The sequence below is a fragment of the Littorina saxatilis genome, linkage group LG6 (assembly GCF_037325665.1).
Source record: "Littorina saxatilis isolate snail1 linkage group LG6, US_GU_Lsax_2.0, whole genome shotgun sequence".
Taxonomy (NCBI): domain Eukaryota; kingdom Metazoa; phylum Mollusca; class Gastropoda; order Littorinimorpha; family Littorinidae; genus Littorina; species Littorina saxatilis.
In genome coordinates, this window is record NC_090250.1 from 8,268,692 (window position 1) to 8,296,191 (window position 27,500).

At 39.9% G+C, this 27,500-nt stretch overlaps 1 protein-coding gene and 1 long non-coding RNA gene across 3 annotated transcripts in view; one reads left to right on the forward strand and one right to left on the reverse strand.

Annotated features, from left to right (window-relative positions):
- Positions 1 to 27,500, reverse strand: part of LOC138968424 (polyunsaturated fatty acid 5-lipoxygenase-like) — a 139,271-nt gene that overhangs the window by 84,179 nt on the left and 27,592 nt on the right. The gene's annotated exons all lie outside the window — the stretch shown is intronic.
- Positions 6,189 to 12,412, forward strand: LOC138968413 (uncharacterized). Its single transcript, XR_011456175.1, has 3 exons — positions 6,189 to 7,050; positions 7,963 to 8,082; positions 12,155 to 12,412. It is a non-coding gene; the product is annotated as an uncharacterized lncRNA (long non-coding RNA).

The window sequence follows — 27,500 nt, forward strand, 5'->3', positions numbered from 1 at the left end:
ACTGTCCTTCAAACGAGTCGTAGAACCGTCATTGTCACAGATAGTGTTACATTTCTGTTTTACATTCAAACGAGTCGTAGAAGTAGTAGTACATTTGCGTTTGGTTGTTTTTTCTTTTAGATTCCTGTCACTCATACTAGCAGTATTGATTGACAGGGTACATAAATCTGTTGATGTACAGGGATGACTTGTTTGTAATGAATCCTTGTTTCCTCCACATTGAGTTTGCATTGCAGTTGGACAGAAATGAACAGGTGTTAATTGATAAACACATTGATAATGGCTTTTGAGAAAATCAATCAATTCTGCAAAGGAATTAACTTGATGACATCAAAACTGCAGCGCCATTTGAAGAATGGTTACCATTTCTGTTTCTTTGATGGGAATCAAACAAATAAAAACATTGACTATCCAAGTTACCATGAATGGCAATAGTTGACTCCTGAAAAGTAGCAAGGATATAATTTGAGACGATAAACGCCTGATGCAATCCCTCCTCAAGGTCAGTCAACTCAAAACCTTCATCATTCGCAACATCAGTAGGCAACACAGCGGGATTCGTATGTCCAGAAATCATGTCGAAAAAATATTACATTTCAAAAGCATGTCCAACCACAGTTGTTGGCAAGTGTTCGTGTCCGAAGTAGCCTTCAGTGTGTGTATATGTATTCATGTGACAGAGAACGTGACCTCATTGTTCAATCCTCTCTCTCTCTTCTTTCTCATTCGAACGCACACACGCAAGAACGTAGCCTACGCACGCATGCACGCGCACGCACACACACACACACACACACACACACACACACACACCCCGCTGACGCACACGGCAAACCACGCACACACACACTGACTGTCGGCAAGCATCTCTTTTTGTTTTCTTTACCTTTGTTTATTGTGTTTTCGATATTTGTGTTTATTTTTTGCTTGACTTATCTGTTTTATTTTAATGTTTGCTATCCACATCGTGTGATAAATGTTTCTTCTCAGTCTCCGAGTCAGTTTAGTTTCTGCACGCCGCTTTGGTACTCCTTGTTTTTCTAACTGGTGTTTTGTGCGCGACTGATTTGCGGATTTATTTTTATTCCTTTCATATGCAGTTGAAGTGTTGTGGGTGTTATTGTCTGTATATGCTATGTTGCGTCTGTGTATGCCTACAAGAATTTTGGGTGTAATGTGCCTGTGGTCTGCTCGCAGTCGAGCACAGAAAACATGGCGGCGCCCTGTGGCTAATTCGTGGAAAGTCTTTCCCGACCGCAGATACCAGCGTCGTCCGCGACGCTGGAACAATGTTTTTTACCTCAGTCTCAAAGATGTGTCCTATATATAGATACGAGGCAAGTTGGCATAATGTGTCCGTTTCGCATACCACGTATGTCAGGATGAAACATTACGATTGAACCGCCATGTAGGCTTCATTGGAAGCACGAAAGGCGATCTATATGTACATAATTATATATATATATAACATAGTTACTTATATTGGTTTTGCTGGCATCAGTTTGTATAAATTTGATGTAGCTTTGAATGTTAACCACAATGTTTCAGATGGTTTAGTCCTAGCCAGAATCTTTGCTGCTGAAGCTGAGAACATTTGTGCTTGTGTCTGTATTTATCATTATATGTGTTATGTTTGGTTTCAGCATGAGAGTAACCGGGAAGTACATAACAGATCTATATATCTCTATTGCACAGTGCATTCAACACAACATAATGACAAAACAAAATCCCGTAATACTCACTGGGATGTTTCCGGCGGAAGAAACATCTGAAAAACTCTATTTCAACAACCCCGTCGCAAAAAAAGAAACACCACCCATTGGCTTGATCTTTTTACACCCCCGGTATAGGGGTGTGTATAGGATTCGGTCGATGTGTTTGTTTGTTTGTGTGTTTGTGTTCGCATATAGATCTCAAGAATGAACGGACCGATCGTCACCAAACTTGGTGAACAGGTTCTATGGGTCACTCTCCTGGAAACTGGTCAGTCGAGACAGCGTACAAAAACATTTAAATAAACAACACAATAATTACTTTCCTTTATTTTTATGTGTTTTGTTGTCTTCAGTGTTATTTGGAGCAACAGTGTGAACAAGAACTAAAGCGTTTGTAAATTCTGTGATTTGCTTTGCACTCCAGAAGCTCTGAAATCGCCACTTTTTTCCATTCGAAAGTGTGACATGCTATCTCTGCACATACACATGCCTCAAACTTACCCATTTGATAACACATTTTTCTACAATTGTTGCAGATTCCTGTGTATGAATTTGATTTCACCCGCCCGATGCGCCCAAACGATCTTTCGATAATAACTTGGTTGCATTTGACCATGTAGAAACAATCGTCTCGCACGTCACGCTTGGTGTCCTATTTTTACCTTCAACGCCATGCCCAAACATAACTTGTGCATACTGTTTCAGGGGATGGATAATTCTACTCTGACATAGTAAAATATTCGATGTCGTTAATCGCGATTGAATGAGATTCAAGTTGAGTCTGTAAAGCAAGGTTAATGAGATGTTCTGATAGATCTGCAAGTGGTGTCCGAAAATTTGCGATACGTGTGAGCACATTGCAGAACTATTTTCTGGCAAACTTGCTATCTTTCAACCCATTCGGGCATGAATATAAGGGAGTCCCTGTGGGGGTTACACGGTGCAAACGTGTTTTCGTACAATCGAGCACGCGGTTAGACGCAGGAAAACTTTGTTATTGCGGTGTCCGCGCCAAAGTTGACGACAGACGTGCGAGACGGTACATGTGATCACAACCTTTGAGGTAAGTTTGAGCTTTACGACGGCTCTATTTTTACTATTTTGCGTGTAGAACTTAAACCACTATAAATGTGATTTTGTCATGTTTACAAACTGAATTCGAAAAAAATGCCTTTCTGTCAGAAAAACGCAACCAAGTGGCAAATTCATGGGTAGAGTAGATCTAGGTAACAGTCCAACGTGAAAAGAAGTTTTCGTTTTTTATGATTGTTTTGCGCCTCTTGTTAGTTTATTTTCTATTTTTTTAAATGAAGATTAGATCATGTGGTTCAGGTTCATTTGTTTTGTTGAGAATCTCAAGAAATAGCGTTTGAATCTCTCATCATAGCCAGAGCTGTCTCGTTCGTATTGCAGACGCCATTGCTGCTTTCCGCATGCGGTGTCAGCGATGCGTGCGGGACAGAAATTATGACAGATACTGGCATTTTCATTCGCACTGGAGCAGATTTTACACAGCGTGTAGTCATTTTTACATTTAATCAAGTTTTGACTTAATAACATAGAGGGGGAATCGAGACGAGGGTCGGGGTGTATTATGTGTGTGTGTGTATCTGTGCGTGTGTGTGTGTAGAGCGATTCAGAGTAAACTACTGGACCGATCTTTATGAAATTTTACATGAGAGTTCCTGGGCATGATATCCCCAGATGTTTTTTTAATTTTTTGGATAAATGTCTTTGATGACGTCATATCCGGCTTTTTGTAAAAGTTGAAGCGGCACTGTCACACCCTCATTTTTCAATCAAATTGATTGAAATTTTGGCAAAGCAATCTTCGACGAAGGCCGGACTTTGTGTTGCATTTCAGCTTGGAGGCTTAAAAATTAATTAATGACTTTGGTCATTAAAAATCTGAAAATTGTAATTCAAATTTTATTTTTTTTATAAAACGATCCAAAACTATGTTCATTTTATTCTTCATCATTTTCTGACCCAAACACATATAAATATATTATATTCGGATTAAAAACAAGCTCTCAAAATTAAAAATATAAGCATTATGATTAAAATTAAATTTCGGAAATCGATTTAAAAACAATTCCATCTTATTTCTTGTCGGTTCCTGATTCCAAAAACATATAGATATGATATGTTTGGATTAAAAACACGCTCAGAAAGTTCAAACAAAGAGAGGTGCAGTAAAGCGTGCTTATATGCAGCACAGCGAAACCACTACCGCCCTAAACAGGCTCGTCAGTTTCACTGCGGTCATTGTTAAAAAATGCAGTGCGTTCAGTTTCATTCTGTGAGTTCCACAGCTTGACTAAATGTAGTAATTTTGCCTTACGCGACTTGTTGTTTCTTTGTGTTACGAGGATGTGTTCAGGACAGAACCACTCTGGTTTTCAATGTGTGTATCTTGGGATCTTGACGGTTGTAACATGCACTGTTATGTACCTCAATGTGAGATGTAAAGCTGTGGTAGCAATTAAAATATCTGACTCCAACTGTTGCATACTTTTTTTTCAGATGCCAGGATGCTGCTAATGCTCCTATCCTTTCTGCCAGTCCAGTCAATGCTGATCCAGGAGCAGATCAGAGAGACCGGTACGTTTCTACTGTAAATAATTGTTTCAACATGTTTTTCATTAATCTTAATCTTATTATACTGGAATGACTTTGCTTGCGTGCAGTCATTTTTTAAATGTTCTGTATCCAAACTGATTTGTGCAGACATTCCTAGCAAAGTCTTTCCATGGCATGGTAAGTGCAGGTTACATATGGAATCAATTACATTTATACATGTATTTCAAGTACCAAATTACCCCTAGTTGGTATGAATGGAGAGCTTCAGTTGTCTGCTTTTCTGAGGTAGACATTTCCAAGTTTATTGGTGTCACTTGCTCCTTGTATTTTTAATTCATGATGTAAACCTTTTCAGTTACTATTTTTAATGTTTCTATTTTAAGAAAGGTTTATTTGTTTGTCCACAGATTGACACACTGGATGGGGATGGGGTGGTTGTTCGTTTCCATAGGAAACAAGGATCATCGTTTGTGTGGCCTGCTGTGGAAGAGATATTTTTTGTGAAGTTTGAGGAAGTAGTTAAGGTGCTGCCTGTCCCAACTCTTGACAGGCGTGGCAGACACACATTTCAATAAAAAGTTGTTTCGTTTTGACTGAAATAAACCCATGGTTAACTGATATTGGTGTCTGTGTTTGTTTGCGGTGTCCATGGTTACACGCGAGACGTTCTGTGTCATTTGATGAATATCTGCATGTAATACCAAGATTTTTCAAAGTATGTCCATATTGCTGTTTTAAGTATTCATGGAGATTCTTTAAATCATACAATTTTGCAGATAGCAATATCTGATCACTTGCTGGAAAGGTTTTCTGTAAATTAAGAAATTGTTGATCTAGCGTCCTCATAGTAATCCCCCCATTATGTAAGTGTATGGTATATTTTGAAACTTCTGGTACTTCTATGAAGCAATTTCTATTGTATCTCATTGGAAATTGCATGATAATCACTTGTATTTTTTATGATAAGAGTAAAAATGTGCCTCTAATGGTGTTCTGTGTTACACGCGAGACAAGGCAACCTTCAACACATTATCTTAAATTACAACATTTCCAAAAGTTTATCTTGCTTTTCAAAACCTTGTGTTGGAAAGTTGAGATGTTAAACAAACCAAACACACCAAAATATTTCAATTTTGACTAACTTTATTTTTGGACACTCAAGTCACACATCTGACCAGTTTTCAGGAGAGTGACCCCTATACATTCCTGAGACGGTCCTTACAAAAATTGGGACCAGTCAAACACACGGTTAGGGAGTTATTGGTGGATTAAGATTCTACAAGGACTTATAGAGGGACATATTAATGGTCAAAGGGAAATAACCTTCTCAGTTGGTGGCAGTGAGAATGGTAAGGACGGGGGTGTTTTTCCTACCTCGGAGGAATTTCTTGTTATTCTCACTGTCAGTTTAATTTGTCTGGCTGCCTCTGTCGTTGTGTGTGCGTCTGTCTGTCCGTCCGCCTGTCCTTCTGTCTGTCTCTCTGTCTACCCAAACAACATGCATTACCTCTACCTATTCCCTCTTTTTGTCTGTGAGCGTGTATGTCCGTCCGTCTGTCTGTTCGCCTGTTTGCAATTTGTCTGTTTGTCCAAACAACGTGTATTCTCTCTACTTATTCTCTCTGTCTCAGTGTCTGTCTGTCCGTCTGTCTCTTTTAGTCTGTGTGTCTGCCTTCGTGCAATACGGCTATTTAAGTTTTCACCAAACGAACGGAGAACAGCCTAAAAACCCGTCCGGCCGGCCGGTTTTGTGTTGTGACCAAGACACCCCACAAAGGAACAAAGAACGCATGATTATTATATAGCTTATCCCATGTGTACCTGATAACTTTATTATATGGAAAAGAGGTTATGCTGGGGTTACTCTCAATCACACCAAAACGGCAGTCGTTAAGACAAGCTCTCAAGTCTCGAGCTGTCATTCTTGTCGTGTGGGTGATATACGACTATGTCACACGCTTTCCTTCTTTGCCACTACTAAAGCAAACGTGTGCAAGATTATATGTTACACGCTTTGGAGCATGTGCAAGAACGGATTCAAACTCGAACTCGTCCCTCCAAAAGCCCCAAAATGCACACACGACTTTTATTTCTCCTGCTGTTATCGTTTCTTCTCTTTACAAATTCTTCAACGCTCAGAATACTGAAAACGGCATCCCAGACGACAGTACTGTTTCCATACGCGAATATAGCTGCCCTTGGAAAGTGGCTCGCTCAGGAGGCCTGTTAGTCTGACACTATAAGGACAGAGTTCTGTAGTGGAATGCATGAATGGAGACTATCAAGCTAGTTGGGAACTAAATCCAAAGTTCGAAACTATCGCTCTAGTGCGCAATGCATGGCACGATATTTTCAAATGTTCCGACCTAAGTTGGTGACTAACTTGCCCAAATTTAGTCCTCCTCCGAGGAGGACCAAATTCCTTAGTTTCGAACTATTGCAAAAACACAAATGGCGACCGCCATGACAGTCTTTGATTTTGCTGTACAAAAAAATCAAATATTCGGCAGTCCGACGCATGAACCAAAGAATGATGTCGACAAAGAAGTTGAAACATTGATTGCGCTTTGGAGGGGGTTCAAATACAAGTCGTGAAGTGACCGGCACAGCTGATTTGGGACACGATCTACCTTGAGTCGGGAGATTTGCTATGAACATTGACTAAATTTCCACTTTTTACATCAGCGACTGTACAAATTTGGCTTGTACATCTTCCTGTCGCTGATTTTAATCGGTTTGGATCATCCAACAGGTAAGAGCAAGATTCATCCGTTGTGTGCGTGTAGTTTGTGTGTCCCACGGTATGTGTGTTCGTTTGTGCGCCTCGGTGTGTGAGTGTGTGTCAGATTATATTGCAATAATACATTTGTTAGAAAGTGAGAGCAAGGGTAGATCTAGATCTATGGGCCAGGCAGTACTGTCTGAGTGTCTCCGAAACCGTGTTCAGTGTCATAGGAAAATAGGCCTACGAGCCATTGTGTAGTGGTGACGATGAAAGATACAGTTGTTGTTTTTCTGACAGTGACATTGACAATGAACGATCGTCAATGCATCAATGATTATGCCACAGCAGCATCGGTTTCTTCGGAACTGTGCACTGTTGACTGAATTTCTCACGGTGGAGCAATGAACAGTAGACACTAAAACAAAGCTAATCTAATGCATTGAAGCATCGCTGTAGATCTATCTCAATCAACTAACAATATAATGCAGTGAATGGCAAATCTATCTCTGAATGAACTGTTGTGTATCCTTATTTGCTGTAAATGTCCTGGCTCACACTGCACTCCCAACATTAGAAGTATGTTTTCTAAGCTGAATGCATGTATAATTTGATATAGTAAGTGTGTAAAGCCAAGAGTAACACTAAACTGGCCCAAAACAAGTTTTGTGTGTATACAAATGAAGAAAGAAACTGACTTCACTTGAATCACTGCCACTGAAAGTGTGTCTATTGTGTATTTTAAGAAGGGTTATTCAACAATGACTTATTTTTCTGTTTAAATACTTGATATTTACTCTGCATGAACAGAGTCAGAGGTAAATGCTGCTGTATAAACTATGATTGTGAAAGAGGGGATAAAAGAATCAATGAGCGAGTGGTTTAATTATGATACAGTTATTATTTATTGTTAATTAATTATTTTATGGTGTGTTTTTTCAGGCCTCCTAAGAAACCAGAGATGATGTGTGATGAAGTGTTCATACAGCTCTTGCATTCAATATGGATTCTGGAGAGGATTCAGACTGAGTGGACATGCTGCTTTACAGACTACCATGAAGAGTAAGTCACACATTTCTGTACCACTACCAAGTACCTGCTTGTGCCTATTAAATTGTTATTGTAAAATTGATTTATGATATGGCCTTGGCTCAGAATTGGTGTCTAGAAACTGTGACAAAAAGTGTTTTTCAGAAAATGTTGTTTTTATAAACTGCACCTCAAAGAGAAAAAGATGACAAAGACAACCCAACAAGTCTGGAAGAAATCGGACATTTATTGTGTTAACAGTGGACAAAAATGTGCGTACATGCTGTTCATCACACTTACATCATGTCACAAGATAAACATGCCAATTAAAAGGAAACCTGAATAAACAGCTTACAAATTTCAGTTGTAAATTGACAAAGGAAGCCAAAAGGATAAATATGTACAAAATTCAAAATAAAGTAATTGGAATTACGTTTCCGACAAAAATAAACAGCAGGACAGTTCATCACCTTACAACAATGTGAGGGCCTCAGTTAAAAATAGCAAAAACTTACAGAATTATCAGTTAATATACATGGAATCACATTCATGTACCAATTAGCATCTGTAGCAGATTTCAGAGTGATAATGCAAGCAAATATTTACTTTTAAAGCAATGAAATGTTGAATTGTATGAACAGCAAGTTTCTATTCAGTACAAAAACTAGAAAATCAAACTTATGTCGCACGTTATCTAGAAAGTCATCTGAAACATCATGTCAAGTGACATAAATTATCATGTTATCATCAACGAGACAAAATTCAAGTTCGTGAACAAGAAACAATTACATAAATTACTCATCCATCTTTTCTGTTCATCACTTTACAGCGTGACAAAGTCACATTTCACATATTAGTATCCAAACGGAACAGAGCTAGAACACAATACACATATCCAGAACACACACATCAAAGGAGGGTAACATCAATGGCAAAAAAAAACTTGTAACTTGAAGCACTCAAAAGTTATCACATGAAAACTGGAGATGTTCATCACATTACAGCAAACTTGTCAAAAAATTGAACATAAATGACTGTCCTGTCTGCATAATTCATTTAACATGTCATTAAACAAGTTACATTAGGTGGCAGACATAAAATATAGAACATTAGAGGAAAAAACCGAGCATAGTAAGATTTAGTGACGCCAATAAGAAAAATGTTCATCACCTTACATCACAAGATGAACACATAATGAGACCCGCAAACCACTTTGGTGACAGAACATAAGCAAAATAAGTGAAAATGGAAGAATATATATGACTTAAGATTAAAAATACTCCAAATATGATATGTTCAAAAAAATAATGTGAGATAGAGAAAACTTTGGTGTTTGTTCATAACTTTACACAAATCAGATTGCAGAGATCTGATGTAAGATGATGAACTGTGCATGCTCAGGTGACTTGAAGACATTTTGTAATTAGTTGAACATCCCAGATTTTGAACTTGACACAAGTAAAAGGTAACTGTTTAAAAAATTCCAATCAATGACAAAGGAAAAAAAAGTTACCTTTGTTCATCACTTTACACACATTTGGCAATAGATGCTTGCTGTAAGGTTATGAACTACGCCAATTAAGTAATTCTAGGAGATAAGTTTGATTTTATCAAAACTATATGAAGATCCGTGGTAAACAATTAGATTAAGGCATTTTTTTCATGACTGATTTCTAAAATAACAACAAAAATCGCTAACTTTTAGATCAGTGTAATTTATTTGTTGAAAAGTGATGAACTACGTCGACATTAGGCATTGCATTTGTCTATCAAAATAACAACATGCTGACGGTTTTATTTTTTTCAAATTATTGGTGAAATCATGCCAGTTATGATTATTTCTCCAGTCTTTCATTAAATTGTTTCTATAAAATGTAAGTTCATCACTTTACAAAAGATCGATACACATTTTTTTTTTTTTCACATGTAGGAATCGAATTGAAAATTGTCTCAAGATCGGAAACTACGCACAAGTACTTGCTAAACAATACAGAAAAACAAACATCGTTGCATTGTGACAAATTAACAAACTACAAACATTTATTCATAGCCACGCAGTTCATCACGCTAGATAACACAATTACAGCAAAACATTTACCTTTACGTTCTCTATTTCCTTCGTCCATGACGACTTCATTCACAATGACGCTTCACCCTTTATTGATTTCGCGCCTAAAACAATGGAATGTGACCGCTCACACCTTTCCGATAAAATATTAGTCCGATCAAAAATGTAGTTCATCACGATGCATCTTACAGCAAATTGACACATTTCACCTATGAAGCCATTTTCTGTACAAACTACAACGTAAACCATGAATTTTGATCCAGCAAATATTACTCGGGTCTAGTCTCATCAAATATTTGAGTGAACAACGGCGATTGTATTTTTTGATAACTCATTGTAGTGAACGATTCATCCGCGTGTTTCCTTACGACAATACGTGATGAACATCACTTCGTTTGTTTCCGGAAAATACTCGGCGATGCATTGACCGTTTCTGCCCGAAAGATACTCTATGATTTCATCAGCCTTTGCAGAACAGGAAAACTTCATTTTCTATGTTATGTCCTCGAACACTATCGCAATAAATTAATCCAATTAGACCCACTGTAAAATGTCACAAACAAATCGAGAAAACTCGGCCGATAGTTAGCACAAATTGCGTCACAGCGACCAAAAGAACAACATCGGCTATCGACTTGAAGTGAAAACGGAAAGGTAAACATGTCTTAGATCCAAGAAATCTCTTTCCGTTGTCCTTCTGTGGCTCTGTTCACAGAAATTAGGCCATGAATAACCCGAGTGGGGGGAAAGTGGAGTTCGACGCCATTTCTGAGCCAAGGCCATATGTAAATTGGCACTGGTGATAGTAGTTTGAAGCTGTGTAGATGTTTTTGGCAGACTTTTGTACGTTGTGTTGTAAAGAGATCTGCGTTTCACATTAGATGCACTTACAATCTAGATAGATACATTCAGCTATGTCAACACTTGTTACATCTGAATCTGAGAGTAGTGGCAGGAGATGCAAGTTTATTGACACAAAAACATTACGGCTTTGTATAAAATAAATTCTTACATCTGTATGTATCCTTGCATAGTACAATTTGTACTATTTATACAAAATGGTACATAAAGCTTGGTTTTAGTTCTCTTTCTCTTCTCAAATCCTTTGCCACTATTCTTAAAGTAAATTACACAGTGTGAATGAACTAATGCAACACAGGAAAGTAAAACAAAATTGCAAGATAAAATGAAATCATTACTAATTTACTGGAATTATTTTAAAGGCACATACAGTTATTCTTCCCTTGGCTCACCATCCTAGATCTTGCCAGGCTTTTACATGGAATAAGAATGAATCTGTTCACTCGGATACTTCTACATTCAACACCCTGGCTTCTTCCTGCTCAGAGTTAGATTTTGTTGTGGAAACCACTCTCAGATTAACAAAAATGTTACTTCTTTACTTCTGCGAGTGACTTTTGAGAAATTCGTTCATAAACAAAATTCAACTATGCACATGAAGCAGTCACTGACTGTCAGCGTGTCAATATTTTATGTGTCTGGGTGAAGTTATGTTCCTATCCCATGTACAACTGGCCAGATCTGAAATGGCCAAAATCAATGGGATCAACACACATCCCCAGAATCTTCATCACTGGAAAATGTGGTGGGTTGAATGTATTTTAATAAAAAAGTGCTTTGGATCCTGAAAGTTCTGTTTTGGACTGAAATCGAGACACATTTCCCAATGAAACTCAAACTGTATAGTGTTGATGCTGAAGAGCGAAAGTGTGTGGGTTGAGGGCACACTTGTTTTTGACTAAAAATCGAGAAACATTTCTGCCGAGCACAAAGTTCATACACGCACAGATTTTTTTAATAGTTTAGATTACAATATCACACACACCATCCCCGATCCCAATGGTCATGTGAAGAGCAAGTGCTTCCTCACACCCCCCCCCCCCCCCCCACACACACACACACACTGCTCAACACGTACACACCTTCTCCCCCCAACACACACCCTCCCCTCGCTAACCAAAACCCATCCCCGTGAATACTGAAGGTGCTCAGTTATATGTTTTCTTTATTTTTCAGGAAGGACCGCTACATTAAGGGAAGGCTGTTTGCACCTTGGTTCCTGGGTTCGCTGGGGACGATGATAAAATTCAGAGTACCATCACAATTCTGTGCTTTTCCATCTGATTCGGCTGAGAATGCTTGCAGAGGTTTCTACACTACCCGTCATAAAAAGTAGGCAGATGCGTTTGAGGGCAGATCTTACTGATGAGGCTGTTAATTGAAAAACCAAGTATATGACTGAAAAGGCCATTAATTTCCCTACTTTATTCAGAAACAAAATTGGGTTTTTATGACGTAGTGTCTATGCAGTGAAACCTGCAACACAGACACCCCCCCCCCCCCTCCCACAAATCAAATTCACAAAATCAAGCTTCCCGTGTTAAAATCAACAACACAAATCAGAACAACTAAACCGAAACATGTTTTGCATGTCATTAGACAGAACAATCAAATCTTTATCCTAAACAGTCCGTTTTGTTCACATATATCTTGTCTAACATGAACGCTATGGCATGCTGAGCGTGTAGTTGTCAATCCTCTCAGTTTTTGAAGTCGTTTTAGCGGGTAATGAGACCAAAAATGGTACATTTCAGAACTCCTCAACGCATTGTCTTAAAACTGTCAGTGATTTGTGCTAACACACGTCGTTAAGTACAAAAATGAGACCAAAAAATGGTACATTTCAGTAACTCCTCAACGCATTGTCTTAAAACTTGTCAGTGATTTGGGCTAACACATGTCGTTAAGTACACACGGAATCTCAAGTCATGTGAGATATTAGTTCTGCTGTTGCGCGACATGCCAGAACGAATTTTAAAAATAAAAATGTACCCTGTCCAATGAACTGAATTTGTAAAAAAAATTAGCATGCATTAAGAAAAATGAAAGCTTCAATTTACCTTTAATTTCATACATTTTCAACTATGACTGTTCACAGCGCACTTGTACGCACACACACATTCTTGGAAAATGCTCTTTCAAGAGCCATGATCAGTTAAGCGTGTCAGCCGTGAGCTTTTCTAGGCGTAGGCCTACATTTGCGCTCAGCGCTCTGAATGAGGCAAAATATTAATGTTCGCGTTGAAATCCTCATACCGCCAATGTCTGATAAAATATGTACATGAAATTTAATTGTTTGGCGCATCTGTTATTGTTCTTGAAGATAACAACAAATTAATTGTTTTTCGATGAGTCAGCGAAGACCTACCATCAATTTAAGAACTCTTTCTGGCATGTCAATTAACAGCAGACTAATGTCTCAAATGACTTTAAAATCCGTATGAACTTTCCCACATGTGTTACTCCTGTTAGCACAAATCACCGCAACGTTGAAGGCAATGCGTTGAGGAGTTACGAAAACGTACCGGTTTTTGTCTCATTACCCACTAAAACTGCCTTTTACAGCTTCTCAGAGGAATGACACCTACACAAATCAACATGCCTTAATGTCAGTGTTAGACCAGATATGTGAACAAAACTGACTGATTTGGATGCAGATTTGATTGTTTTTTCTATTGACGTGCAGAAGATGTTTTGTTTTGGCAGTTCTGATTTTTTGTCAATTTTAACGCGGGAACATTGATTTTGCGAATTTGATTTTGCAGGGTGTCTGTGTTGTATGTTCCACTGTATAAACACTATGTCATATAAACCCAATCTGCTTTCTGAATAGGTTTGGGGAATGAATGGCTTTTTTCAGTCATATACAGGATAAACCAAAAAAATGTAACACTAAAACAATGCTAATAACTTCTACATCTGTTGACCGAATCACTTTATTTTTAAGGTACATAAACCGCAGCCAGTGCATGACCCTTCCACAAAGTGGACATTTTGTAGATCAAATGTAACTGGTCAAATGGTCTGACTTTTGTGCTCTATTTAAAAAAATAAATTCCAAATTCGGCGGTCGATTCACTAAAACGAAGTTTGACCATGAACGGTATCAATACTTACTTAATTTAAACCCTCCAGACTTTTAGCTTTTATATTATCTGAATGTCCGAGTATACACCCCCTAGATCATCGGTGACCTGAAGAAAGCAGTTATATACTCATAGACAGACGCGTGTGAAGCATGTTTAAATGTGGAGTACGCTCATTTAAAAAAAAAAATACACCAAGTTTGTTTGAGAATACTCCAAGTCCAAAACAGGGATTCCCAGGTCTGAATGTTGATTAAGGTATACTTTTGTGATTCGAATTGCCCCGAATGTTACAATCTTGAGCGCTTAGATCGGGCAAGTTTGGCTACCGCTCAATTTTAAAACCCGTACCGTTGAGTCGATCCCCAAAATTGGGAACTTAATTTAAAATTGCACAAAAGCCAGCCTATTTGATCTTCAAAATTGTCACTTTGTAGAAGGGTCATGCATAGGCTGAAGTTTATGTCCACAAATGTAGGTTATTAACTTGTTGTGGGTTGCATTGTTTTTGGGTCAACCTGTATTTGGTTTTTTTAATAAACGGCCTCATCATAAAGATTTGCCCTCAAACGGATCTGCCTACTTTTTATGACGAGTATTATAGTTGGCTCAGTGGCTAAAGAAACATTCTACAGGATGAATAAACAAACAAACAAATCTCATGATTCTCTGTGTTTTAATGTGTGTGTGTGTGTGTGTGTTTTGGGGAGTTTGTTTTGGTTTTTAGTGAGAGGATGGCTGGTGGTTTGGATGGGGTGAAAAGCTGAGTGACACTGTGATTGTGGATAATTAAATTGTTGTTGCTGCTGTCAGTTTCAAGGCACCGTTCTTCTTGCAAACGCCAAGTTTGGCTTACTATTTTATATCTGCATGGGCTCTTACATGAGGTTAGGCCATCTATACACTTTGATACATACCAAACATTTACATTCTGACTGGGTCATGTGCAAAGTTGGAATGTTTGAATGAATACATTTTGCGGATTGATGCCAGTAGAAGTTAAACAAATTAATTGATCAAACATTCCAACACTTCAAAGTAAACACACGTGTTTTTGACAGCTGGTATATATATGTTAAAGTGGAGGGATGGTTTTATTCCACGTGAAGCCTGCATGCCACATCTGAGACGTTGAGCGATATCGTTTACACAAAATATGCAATCATTGTTTATCATCATTTAAATTAAAACGTTCATACACAATGCAGGCATGAAAATTCTCAGTATTTTCCGTATTTTTGAAAAAAATAAACCGTATTTTTTTTTTTTTTTCCGTATTTTTCCGTTTTTTTGGGGTTTTTTTCCTAGTCATAGTTATAGTAAAATAGTTTTGGGGCCATGTTTGAATCCAATTTTAAGGCTCAGATAGCCCCAGATTGCACCAAATTGCACCCTTGAAAAAAAAAATTTCCGGGGGAGCATGCCCCCGGACCCCCCTAGAAGTCTTGGCGCTTCACGCCTGCAAAACTTGGCGCTTCGCGCCTGCGAAACTTGGCGCTTCGCGCCTGCGAAACTTGGCGCTACGCGCCTTCGAATTTTGTTTTCAGTATTTTTTTTTTTTTTTCAGTTTTCATGCCTGACAATGACACAACAAATGTTGTCGGAAACTCAAAAGAACACATGAAAGAATAAAAGATGATCAATGCAGCAAAACGCGCCACTTGTACAGAGTGGGTTACAATTTCATTCTTTGTTTAATTTAGCCTTCACATTTCCCTTATCATATCTTATATTTTAACATCGTTCTGTTCTTGTTAGCTTGAATTGTTTGCAGTTTTTACTCACGAAACAGGTTAGTCTTCTGAAGTCAGTGCAACATCAAAGCTAAAATTTCACACATGAGATGCATTTTGATGATCAGCTCTACCATACCGAAGCAATGCATTTAAACTGGCGCAGATTAATTTTCAAATGATGTTCAAGCAACAGCTAGCTTCCTTATAGACAGAGTGTCTAAGTTACAAAATATAGTCATCTCAGTATCCAACTTCATTACCTCTGTTTCTTTGCTTGCTTAGAAGAACTTCTCAGAGTGTTTGCGGCATTCATCAAACAAGATCATACACATTAAAATATTATCACTTCCTACTCATTGAATAATGTATTCATTGTATCTAATTATTCATGTTAAAGACCAGCACAAAATTGCAATCATTTAAATATGTCACTGACATAAAGTATTCTACCCGATCTGGAAAAAAGGAAGAAAATCATAAGTGCATGATTCAAATCACTGATGATGTCTTGTAATTCGGTAGTGTTTCCAGTTAATCTTTTCTCTTTACATCTCACAATTCTTTTACTAGTTTATTTTGTAAGTAGAACACCAGGCCAAAACATTGTTGGCTCCTTTTGTATGACATCACACATTTTCAAGGATTTGCTTGCTAACTTGCTTGTTTCTTAATTTGTTTAATGATCGCTCCAAATTACATTCCTTCCTTTATCTGGCACTCTTGTTCTCAACTTTGTCCCTCCCTCTTAGCGGTTTAGAGAGAGAGGGAGAGAGTGAGTGTGTGTGTGTGTATATGTGTGTTAGTGTGTGCGTATGCCTGTGTGTGTGTGAGAGAGAGAGAGAGAGAGAGAAAGAGACTGAGAGAAAGAAAGAGAGAGAGTTGATCTATTGTCTTGATTCCCTCATTCAATTTTCTTTTGTTGTATAGTGTAGAACTTAGACAGCTTCGTGACATACCTGTGGTGCGGTTTTATGGTCGTTTAACTCTCCATCGGTGAACCATGCAATTGTTTCTCTTCAACGATTACTCGGTCTCTACTGACAACTCTAAACTCCACAAAACACGACTTTTTTCAGTTCAGAAATGTCAGTTTCGCTCCCATAAATTGAAACACAAACTTAAATACATCCATACATCATTGTCTGTTACAAAGTTTCAGCTTTGCTTTAAAATGCACAATCAGTATGAGGGACACGGACTTTTTCCCAGTACATACCGACTGAGCCATCACTCAAATCTTCGACGACACTGACTCAGCCTATATGCTGCGTACATCTCCCCGGTCGGGCAGTTTTAGCTCTCGTAATGTGCGGAAGAACTGAGAGAAACATTTGCGTTCTGCCTATGTTTGTCTTGTTTGCTCGCCAAAATAATATTGCATCGATCAACCACTCAAGTTCGCACTGTTACCATGCTCCCAATCCCATGCTGGTTTGTTTACCACTTTCGAAGGTGAAGAGTTCACCGCGCCTGCGCAGTGACGGGGATTCCCCGTGACGTCACTTGAAAGTTATGACCTACTCTTTTTGTTGGTAACTAAGTAGTCTCGACCAAGTTCGCTCTCATGCATTGCAGACTGACTAAATCTTTAGTTACGAACTGCGTAGTTCGAACCTACGTTTAGTTGCTAACTATAATAGTCTCCATTCATGCATTCCACTACTGAACATAGATGACAAAGATTCCGGAATGAACAAAAATTTCGCGGATGCAGGCACACTGACAGAAAGACGTCATGAAGAATGCGATGCTTCAAAAGATACAGACTGTGACGATGACTGTGACGTCATTCCCTTATACCGAGACGTCATTCACAGTTGTTCGGTCACTTCCGTCAAAAAGTAGATCTCTCCACAATGGCTGCTCCTGTGTTTAGGTTTGTCAAGCTTGAGTACACAAAACGTGTTTGTTCTCTCCTCTGTTGAAGCTGTGAGACATAAATGCTATTCCGACTTGGTCGTGTGACAGAGTTTTCTTCAACACTCGATTAGCTGATGTCTAACTCATATTAGACAATCAACGTAATCTCGTGTGGAAGAAAACGTCTGTCACACGACCAAGTCGGAATAGCAGGTAATATTACACAGGAGCATTCTCTCACGCTCATAAAACTATTCTTGTACAAGCGAAGCTAGCATGTCAATGGGCAGTTTTATGTTTTATGTCATGGTTTGTTTGTTTGTTTGTTTGCTTAACGCCCAGCCGACCACGAAGGGCCATATCAGGGCGGTGCTGCTTTGACATATATATATATATATATATATATATATATATATATATATATATATATATATATATATAACACGTGCGCCACACACAAGACAGAAGTCGCAGCACAGGCTTCATATGTCTCACCCAGTCTCATTATTCTGACACCGGACCAACCAGTCCTAGCACTAACCCCATAATGCCAGACGCTTATGTCATGGTGGTTGTTGCATGAATATATATCGGACCTGAAACCTGAAACCATTTATGCCCATGACACACTTTCGGTAATATTTTCTGGTTTGTTTGTTTCGTTCATGGGCTGAGACTCCCACGGCTTGTACGTGTATGACCTTTTTACCCTGCTATTTAGGCAGCCATACGCCGCCTTCCGCGGGGAACATTTTCCGGTGAATTCGACGTCGAGATAACTAAGGCCTGGCGCTCACCTATGTAACTTCAGCAGGACAGACGACGCACTGCAGATTATTCCAGCCCGCTACACGTTGCGTGAAAGGAAAACATGCCAAGTACTCGTCATAATCCCTATCGCAGCATCAATATATGCAGTGCGTCGTCTGTGCCGCTGAAACTGCGCAGGTATATTCTGCCCTTTAGGAACATTCACTGTGTCGTAATTAAGACACGCGTGCAATGATTTACCCCAAACTGCTCCATAACTATGACAATTAACTGACTTCGAATATAATTAATAGTGGGTCGTGAAAGAACTCTTCTGCATCGGAATCTCGTTTCTTCATCGTCCCAGTCTAACGGCATAAACGGAGACCATTATTATCACGTTTTTCAAACTTTGTTCTTTGTTGTTGTTACGGTAAGCTGTGAATGCATTATTCCAAACCGAAAACCTAGCTGTGATTCAGGGGCGCAGGTTTTGTTGTTGGTTAATGTTCCTTTGAAGCCGAACGAGTCTGCGATGGATCGTTGTCAGTTGTGTTAAATATAAAAAGATATCGCACCCCTCATTATAGAAGAGCAGATATACAGATGTCGCATTTGATTCGAGTACCCTTGACTGACTACGAAAGAAGAGAATATTCTGGGATACTGACAGACTAAGACGTTTCAAGGCTAGGCCCTTGTTTATTTTGACACACAGGCAATAGCATACAAAGTATACCGTGCTAGTGATGGACTATTTGTGTAATATACTGCTATGTCACCCTGCCTGACTTGTTTTTCGAGTAAACCGTATACAATCGCGAAAACAAAGGTCCGTGTTTTGGTTTACCAAGGCATAACAAAATGGTTGCATATCGTACTATCTCTCGGCGACCCCTGATAAATTGTGTAACATACAAAAATATGTATGTCCCATGCTTCTTTTGAGCCGCGGAAGCTATTTGATCTGAGTAGTCTTGACTAAAAAAAAGAGGAATAACAAAGTTCAGTCCCGAGATAGTAACAGCCCGAGGCTTTATTTCAACACACAGACACACAATACAATGTCATATCGTACTTCCTTGTGATGGACCCCTGACACGTTGTGTAATATACAAATATATGTATATATATATAAAAAGAAATATTCTATCCTTCTTTTGAAACGCGAAAGGTATGCAAGGTTCGTTTTTCTCCAACATATAAGCAACAATTGTCCTTGTTTTTATAAGGACAGTAAAATGGTGAGTCTTGAGTCTTGAAGTACGGTCGGAAACTGTGTTATTAAACAAGCATCTCTGAGTCATTTATCATTCAGATATATCGCTCCACCCTTTTTCTTGTGGAAATTAAGCCAGAGGTTTTGTATTTCTAGAACTAGCAGTAGACGCATTTCTTAATCAGCTATCTGACCTATATGTGTCGACTTGATGACGTACTTACCTCTGTCATTGCCGTAATATAGTCATTTTATCAATATATACGAACGGCTTGGTAACATTTGTGATCGTACCGTTGGCACATGCACTGGTTTTGTAAAAGCACGAAGTCGAGAAATCGTACGTCTTAATTAAAGTACAGTTAAAACCTACTATTCTTTTCAGTACATTTCACTCACTTAATTGCTATGCATACCTACCGCGAACATAAAGGTTCGCGCTTATGGTGCATAGGTAAGGCCAAAAAAAAACAAGGTGTGGTTACGGTAACATAGCCAAAAAAAATAGGGTAGGAAGGTAGCCAATCACTTTTTTTTTTTAACTTTTTTTTCTAATGTGTACAAATTAAACCTACTTGACAGGGAAATAAGTGTGCGACTCGGGCGCTTTCGCTTTCATTGCGTTTTCTGCACTCGTTTTCTTGGTTTTTTTTGTTGTTGTTGTGACAAATGTAATAAAAAGTTATAGGGTCGGCCCCTAAAAATAGGGTAGGTCGGGTTACCGTAACCACACCTATATTTTTTTTTTAGGCCTAATAGACGATTTTCGAAAATAACTCTGTCGGGTTTGAATGGTTTGGGAAAGAGTGAATACCGGCCCTTGCTTTTTCTCAGACAAAATAAATTCACATGTGTTCCTGTCCTTGTGTTTCAGACACACCCCTTGCTAGTGATTGGCCCCTCTAAGGTTTGTCCAGACACACCCCTTGCTAGTGATTGGCCCCTCTAAGGTTTGTCCAGACACACCCCTTGCTAGTGATTGGCCCCTCTAAGGTTTGTCCAGACACACCCCTTGCTAGTGATTGGCCCCTCTAAGGTTTGTCCAGACACACCCCTTGCTAGTGATTGGCCCCTCTAAGGTTTGTCCAGACACACCCCTTGCTAGTGATTGGCCCCTCTAAAGTTTGTCCAGACACACCCCTTGCTAGTGATTGGCCCCTCTAAGGTTTGTCCAGACACACCCCTTGCTAGTGATTGGCCCCTTTAAGGTTTGTCCAGACACACCCCTCGCTAGTGATTGGCCCCTCTAAAGTTTGTCCAGATAAAAGCACGGGTACTCACTCTATTAATCTCCTCCCAATGCTTCTGGAGACAACGGGTGCCAAACCCAATCATATTAAATCAGACTATCTAGAAGAAGAATTTACCCCTCTTAACAAACTTTTATCATCACCACTCCTGCCCACCCCGTCATCCTCCCCTCTTCGCTCACCCTTACCAGCTCCTTAGCGTATCACCAATTCTTGTCCCAAATAGAAACATTTTCTGAGAGGACGTTAACTCCCCCCTTTAGTTACTTACTATTAATCTAGATGAACAACGAACCACCCAAGATATTTTCCGGCTGAGGTTTAAAACGACAGAAAAGAGTCATAAATTGTCTGACGGGACCAGCAGTACAGAGGTTGTAACCAGTTTATCGTCTCGAATATATCTGAACTTTGACTCTCTAATCTTGGCCAAACATAATCCTCTCTCCTCAGAGTAATCTTCTCTCCGTTACAGGGGTACAAAGAGACAGTTACAAGGGGAAAATCCCCCCTAACCCTGTCGCTGGTTAAAGGCCCACTGCGCCTCGTGAAAACATTACTTGCAGTCTCAGATCTAGCCAGGCTTTAACACGGGATAAAACCATAGTTAGTTAGTTAGTTAGTTAGTTAGTTAGTTAGTTAGTTAGTTAGTAAGTTAGTTAGTTAGTTAGTTAGTTAGTCATCGTTCTGTGAAATGTAGAGAGGCTGCTATTTGTAGTTTTAGATTTATTGCATATCAACTGCGGCTACCCAGCAAAAACACCACAAAACCCCTGGATTTGTTGCTGTTTTTCAGGATTGTGGTCGCTCTCCTTTACACGCTGGATCAGCCTGACTGCGCGACGGATTTGAACGAAATGTGTAAGCACTGTTAGATAAGACACCAAATAAACTTTCTGATGTACAAAATGTAAAATATCATTCAGTTTAAGTCAAAGTTTCGACGGTTGAAAGTGAATCATGCCGTCAAAAAACGCCATTTTTGAGGGTAGGCGTGGTCACGGACCAGTGACGTCATACCCAAATATTGCTCAGATTCCAGAAACACATTATTGAGCAGAAGAAAGACTGATCTTCAAATACACGTATATTTCTGACCAAAAACCTGCTGTTTAACATCTGGGGTAAACCACTGAAAAAATATCCTTAACTGTTTGTGCTCAGTGTAGTTAGTTGTTGCTTTCTGGGTCCAGCGGACCATATAGGCCAAATCAGGACCCCAGGATAAAACCATCCCTTCACTTGGTCACATACATGTTATCATATCAAATCAGGACCCCAGGATAAAACCATCCCTCCACTTGGTCACATACATGTTATCATATCAAATCAGGACCCCAGGATAAAACCATCCCTTCACTTGGTCACATACATGTTATCATATAAAATCAGGACCCCAGGATAAAACCATCCCTTCACTTGGTCACATACATGTTATCATATCAAATCAGGACCCCAGGATAAAACCATCCCTCCACTTGGTCACATACATGTTATCATATCAAATCAGGACCCCAGGATAAAACCATCCCTCCACTTGGTCACATACATGTTATCATATCAAATCAGGACCCCAGGATAAAACCATCCCTCCACTTGGTCACATACATGTTATCATATCAAATCAGGACCCCAGGATAAAACCATCCCTCCACTTGGTCACATACATGTTATCATATCAAATCAGGACCCCAGGATAAAACCATCCCTCCACTTGGTCACATACATGTTATCATATAAAATCTGCCCAGTCCTAAAGAGGCAAACTGTTTAAGCCTGTAGGACATAAACATTCCTGTTGTTGTCACATACCAACATTCACCACCCTGACTGCTTGCTGTGCTAAGTTGATTTTTTTTTAATGTTTGTTTGTTTGTTTGTTTGTTTGTTTGCTTAACGCCCAGCCGACCACGAAGGGCCATATCAGGGCGGTGCTGCTTTGACATATAACGTGCGCCACACACAAGACAGAAGTCGCAGCACAGGCTTCGTGTCTCACCCAGTCACATTATTCTGACACCGGACCAACCAGTCCATCCTAGCACTAACCCCATAACGCCAGACGCCAGACGCCAGGCGGAGCAGCCACTAGATTGCCAATTTTAAAGTCTTAGGTATGACCCGGCCGGGGTTCGAACCCACGACCTCCCGATCACGGGGCGGACGCCTTACCACTAGGCCAACCGTGCCGGTTCTTTAAAAAAAAATTTAATTATTTTTTTTAATTTTATGAATTATGTCCAAAATAGGCACCAGTGCCCTTTACGAAATTAATTCTTTAAACAAATACCAGTGCGCACAGAAAACAGCCAGACTGTTCATTTTTGGTAAGTCACCAAGTGGAAGGATGGTATTATCCTAGATTGCTTTATAGCAGCGTGTATGTTGGCTGCGCTTGGCTAGAGTGAATGGAGTGAAAACCGCGATTGTCAAAACAAATTCCCAAACTTGAGCAACAGAATATTCTGTATTCTGTATATTCTGTATTCCGTAGATCTATATACTCATATAAAAAAAAAGGCTTACCACATCTGAGATGGGTGAGTCGAATGGGAGTGGGGCTTTAACGGCGAAGACGCTATACAGTGTCTGTGGTAGCCGCGTGGGCTTTAACCTCTGGTATTAGCCGTGTTACAAAACATACGTCACAACACACACATGCACAGACGCCTTTACACAAACTCAACACAACCGCAGACACTTTGAAGTAGCGTTACACGGGTTTTGTCTGTGGTGGAAATATATTTGATTCACCTCACCTTGCCTTGACTTAGTTGGCTTTCAAAGTGACCCGAATAGAAGATGGAGAGAGAGAGAGAGAGAGAGAGAGAGAGAGAGAGAGAGAGAGAGAGAGAGAGAGAGAGAGGGGGGATGGAAGGAGGGAGGGAGAGAGGGAGGGAGAGAGATAGATAGGAAGAGAGAGAGAGAGAGAGAGAGAGAGAGAGAGAGAGGGAGGGAAGGAGGGAGGGAAGGAGAGAGAGAGAGAGTAAGAGAGAGAGAGAGAGAGAGGGAGGGAGGGGGGCAGAAAGAGAGAGAGGGGGAGAGGGAGGAAGAGAGACAGAGACAGAGCGACAGACACAGGGAGAGACAGAGAGAGGGAGAGATAGACGGACAGAGAGAAAGACAGACAGACAGACGTACAGACAGACAGACAGACGTACAGACAGACAGACATACAGACAGACTAGAAAGACTGGAGAGAGAGAGAGAGAGAGAGAGAGAGAGAGAGAGAGAGAGAGAGAGAGAGAGAGAGAGAGAGAGAGAGAGAGATCTAGGGAGAGAGAGAAATTGAGAGTCTTGCTCTGATGCACACACCTCTCTCTGCCACACAACAACTGTCCATTGAAATTGTAAGTGGGAAACGGAACTTAAGGTTTGTGACCGTCATGTGAAATGCGTAATATGCCGTGAGAACATTTTACACTCTTCTCTGGACTAGCTTTACAAACGAACCAAATATCACACAGTATACCAAATATCACACAGTATACCAAATATCACACAGTATACCAAATATCACACAGTATACCAAATATCACACAGTATACCAAATATCACACAGTATACCAAATATCACACAGTATACCAAATATCACACAGTATACCAAATATCACACAGTATACCAAATATCACACAGTATACCAAATATCACACAGTATACCAAATATCACACAGTATACCAAATATCACACAGTATACCAAATATCACACAGTATACCAAATATCACACAGTATACCAAATATCACACAGTATACCAAATATCACACATACCAAATAAAGGTCTGCGTCCCGGTTCACCCATACGGTATACAGAAATACGTAGCATGACGTCACAACAGTGGACATAATGTTATATATCACACTGCTTAGTCTTGCTTTGCGAATGACACAAATAAAACCACAGAGACAATAATACGGAGATTTAAGAAACGAAACGTTGGGACGTTTCGTTTTGAAGTTGTGGTAAACGTCATTATTTCGGGGGTCTCTCGCTGGAAAGGTGAAGGTCAACTGAAACGGAACGTGGAACGTCAAAACGCAGTCACGTTTTCCACCCCCAAAAAACGAACAATATTTCGTCAACTTTTGTGAGTATTTTTGCACACTAACAGTTTTATTTGTTGGCCATTTTATGCATTGCGAGATTCATCAACCCTTTCACAGTCTTTCAGCGCTGAGAATGTGTTCATTGGAGGTAGACAACTGTTGTGAACTGAAATATTTTGAAGGGTGCTGATCCTGGTACATTTATCCAATGGCGAAGCAGAAGTAGGTCATCGCATCGAATTTTTATTCTGGCTTCGTATGTGATCAGGTGCATGAATTGAAAAATGTGAAGCTCTTGTGCGTGCAATGCGAGTATGTCAATCCTTTATTGACTCGTGGAGTTGAAATTATGCCATGCCCAGTCAGCGGATCATATCCTGCCATGCCCGGCCTTTCATTCCGAAACGAAACGTGAATACATCTAAATCTTGTCTGCGGCCTATGCCGTCTCGTTACACGTTCCGTTTCGCGGGGTGACTCATTCACCAAACGAAACGAGCTGCAAAACGAAACGTGCTGTTTCTTAAATCTCGCTAATATCAAGGTCGGAGTTTTGGTTCACCAAGACTGATTACGGAAATGCGTAACTCAACGTCACAAAAGTGGACATATTCTATATCACCCTGCTTTGCAAATGACCCGAACAAATACACAGCGAATTCGTTACTCAACGCCACAACAGCAGATATATTGTATCCCCCTGTCTTGACTTGCTTTGATAGTAACCCATACACAATCGCGAAGTCAAAGGTCCGTGTTTTAGTTCACCATTAAGGGGCAACAAAATGGCTTGAATTACGAAGCTATTGGAAAAGGACAATTCATCGAGACCTTCCATTGAAATACTGAACATACCCTGTCTTACAAAGTGACTCGAACAGAATAATTATTCAATCAGTAGGGAGTGGAGATATAGTGTTTGTCTCACCATACAAATGCGTAAGCGAATAACGTTACACGGACCGCCAAGACGCAATTATTTGGGTCACAGTTTCAAGTGCGGAATGTCACCAAACTAAACGTACCCTCTTTGCCTTTGACATTTTCATAGCTGGAGTATTTGTTTTCGTTTCAACTGCGCCGGTTGAGGGGGAGGGGGGGGAGAGAGAGAGGGGGAGGGGGGGGCGAGAGAGCGCGAGAGAGAGGGAGAGGGAGAGAGAGAGAGGGAGAGAGAGAGAGAGAGAGAGAGAGAGAGAGAGAGAGAGTGTGTGTGTACGTCACGTGTTTGCGTGTGTGTGTGTGTTTGCGAGTGTGCGAATGTATCAGTTATAGTTGTGTGTCAGTGTGCGTGTACATCAGTTATGTGTGTGTGTCAGTGTGTGTGTGTGTGTGTATGTGTGTGTGTATGTGTGTGTGTGCGTGTGTGTGTCAGTGTGCGTGTGTATCAGTGTGTGTGTGTGTACGTACGCGCGCACTTAGTCTTTTCGTCGTGTATGACGCAGTGGCTTCTCAGTCTTTGATTTTTCCCTCCAATTGTTCATACGTATCATTGGGAGTCATTACTTCAGCCACTAGTATAGCATGCCTCATACTGTCAATTACAGTTAATTGTAGTGTGTTGTGAATTGCCCGACTAGAATTGGGTTAATAAGTTCTGCTGGCTTAGGTCAATGTTGATGTACCCAAACGTACCTACACTTTCTTGCATGCACTATCAGACAGACAGTCCACAGACCTGAGTACACGAACGCACGCTGGCACGGACGCACTCATGCACACTAACAACTCAACACACACACACAGACACACACACACACACACCGACACACACACACACACACACACACACACACACACACACACACACACACACACACACACACACACACAGGGTAACCGGCACCCCCCCCCCCTGACACACACACACACCAACCGGCACACACACACATAACACACCGTGCACACACTAACACACACACACACACTCACACACACACACACTAACACTAACACTAACACACACACACACACACATACACACACACACTTTTTATATTTAGTCAAGTTTTGACTAAATATTTTAACATCGAGGGGGAATCGAAACGAGGGTCGTGGTGTATGTGCGTATGTGTGTGTGTGCGTGCGTGTGTGTGTGTGTGTGTGTGTAGAGCGATTCAGACTAAACTACTGGACCGATCTTTATGAAATTTGACATGAGAGTTCCTGGGTATGAAATCCCGGAACGTTTTTTTCATTTTTTTGATAAATGTCTTTGATGACGTCATATCCGGCTTTTCGTGAAAGTTGAGGCGGCACTGTCACGCCCTCATTTTTCAACCAAATTGGTTGAAATTTTGGTCAAGTACTCTTCGACGAAGCCCGGGGTTCGGTATTGCATTTCAGCTTGGTGGCTTAAAAATTAATTAATGACTTTGGTCATTAAAAATCGGAAAATTGTAAAAAAAAATAAAAATTTATAAAACGATCCAAATTTACGTTTAACTTATTCTCCATCATTTGCTGATTCCAAAAACATATAAATATGTTATATTCGGATTAAAAACAAGCTCTGAAAATTAAATATATAAAAATTATTATCAAATTTTTTTTTTCGAAATCAATTTAAAAACAC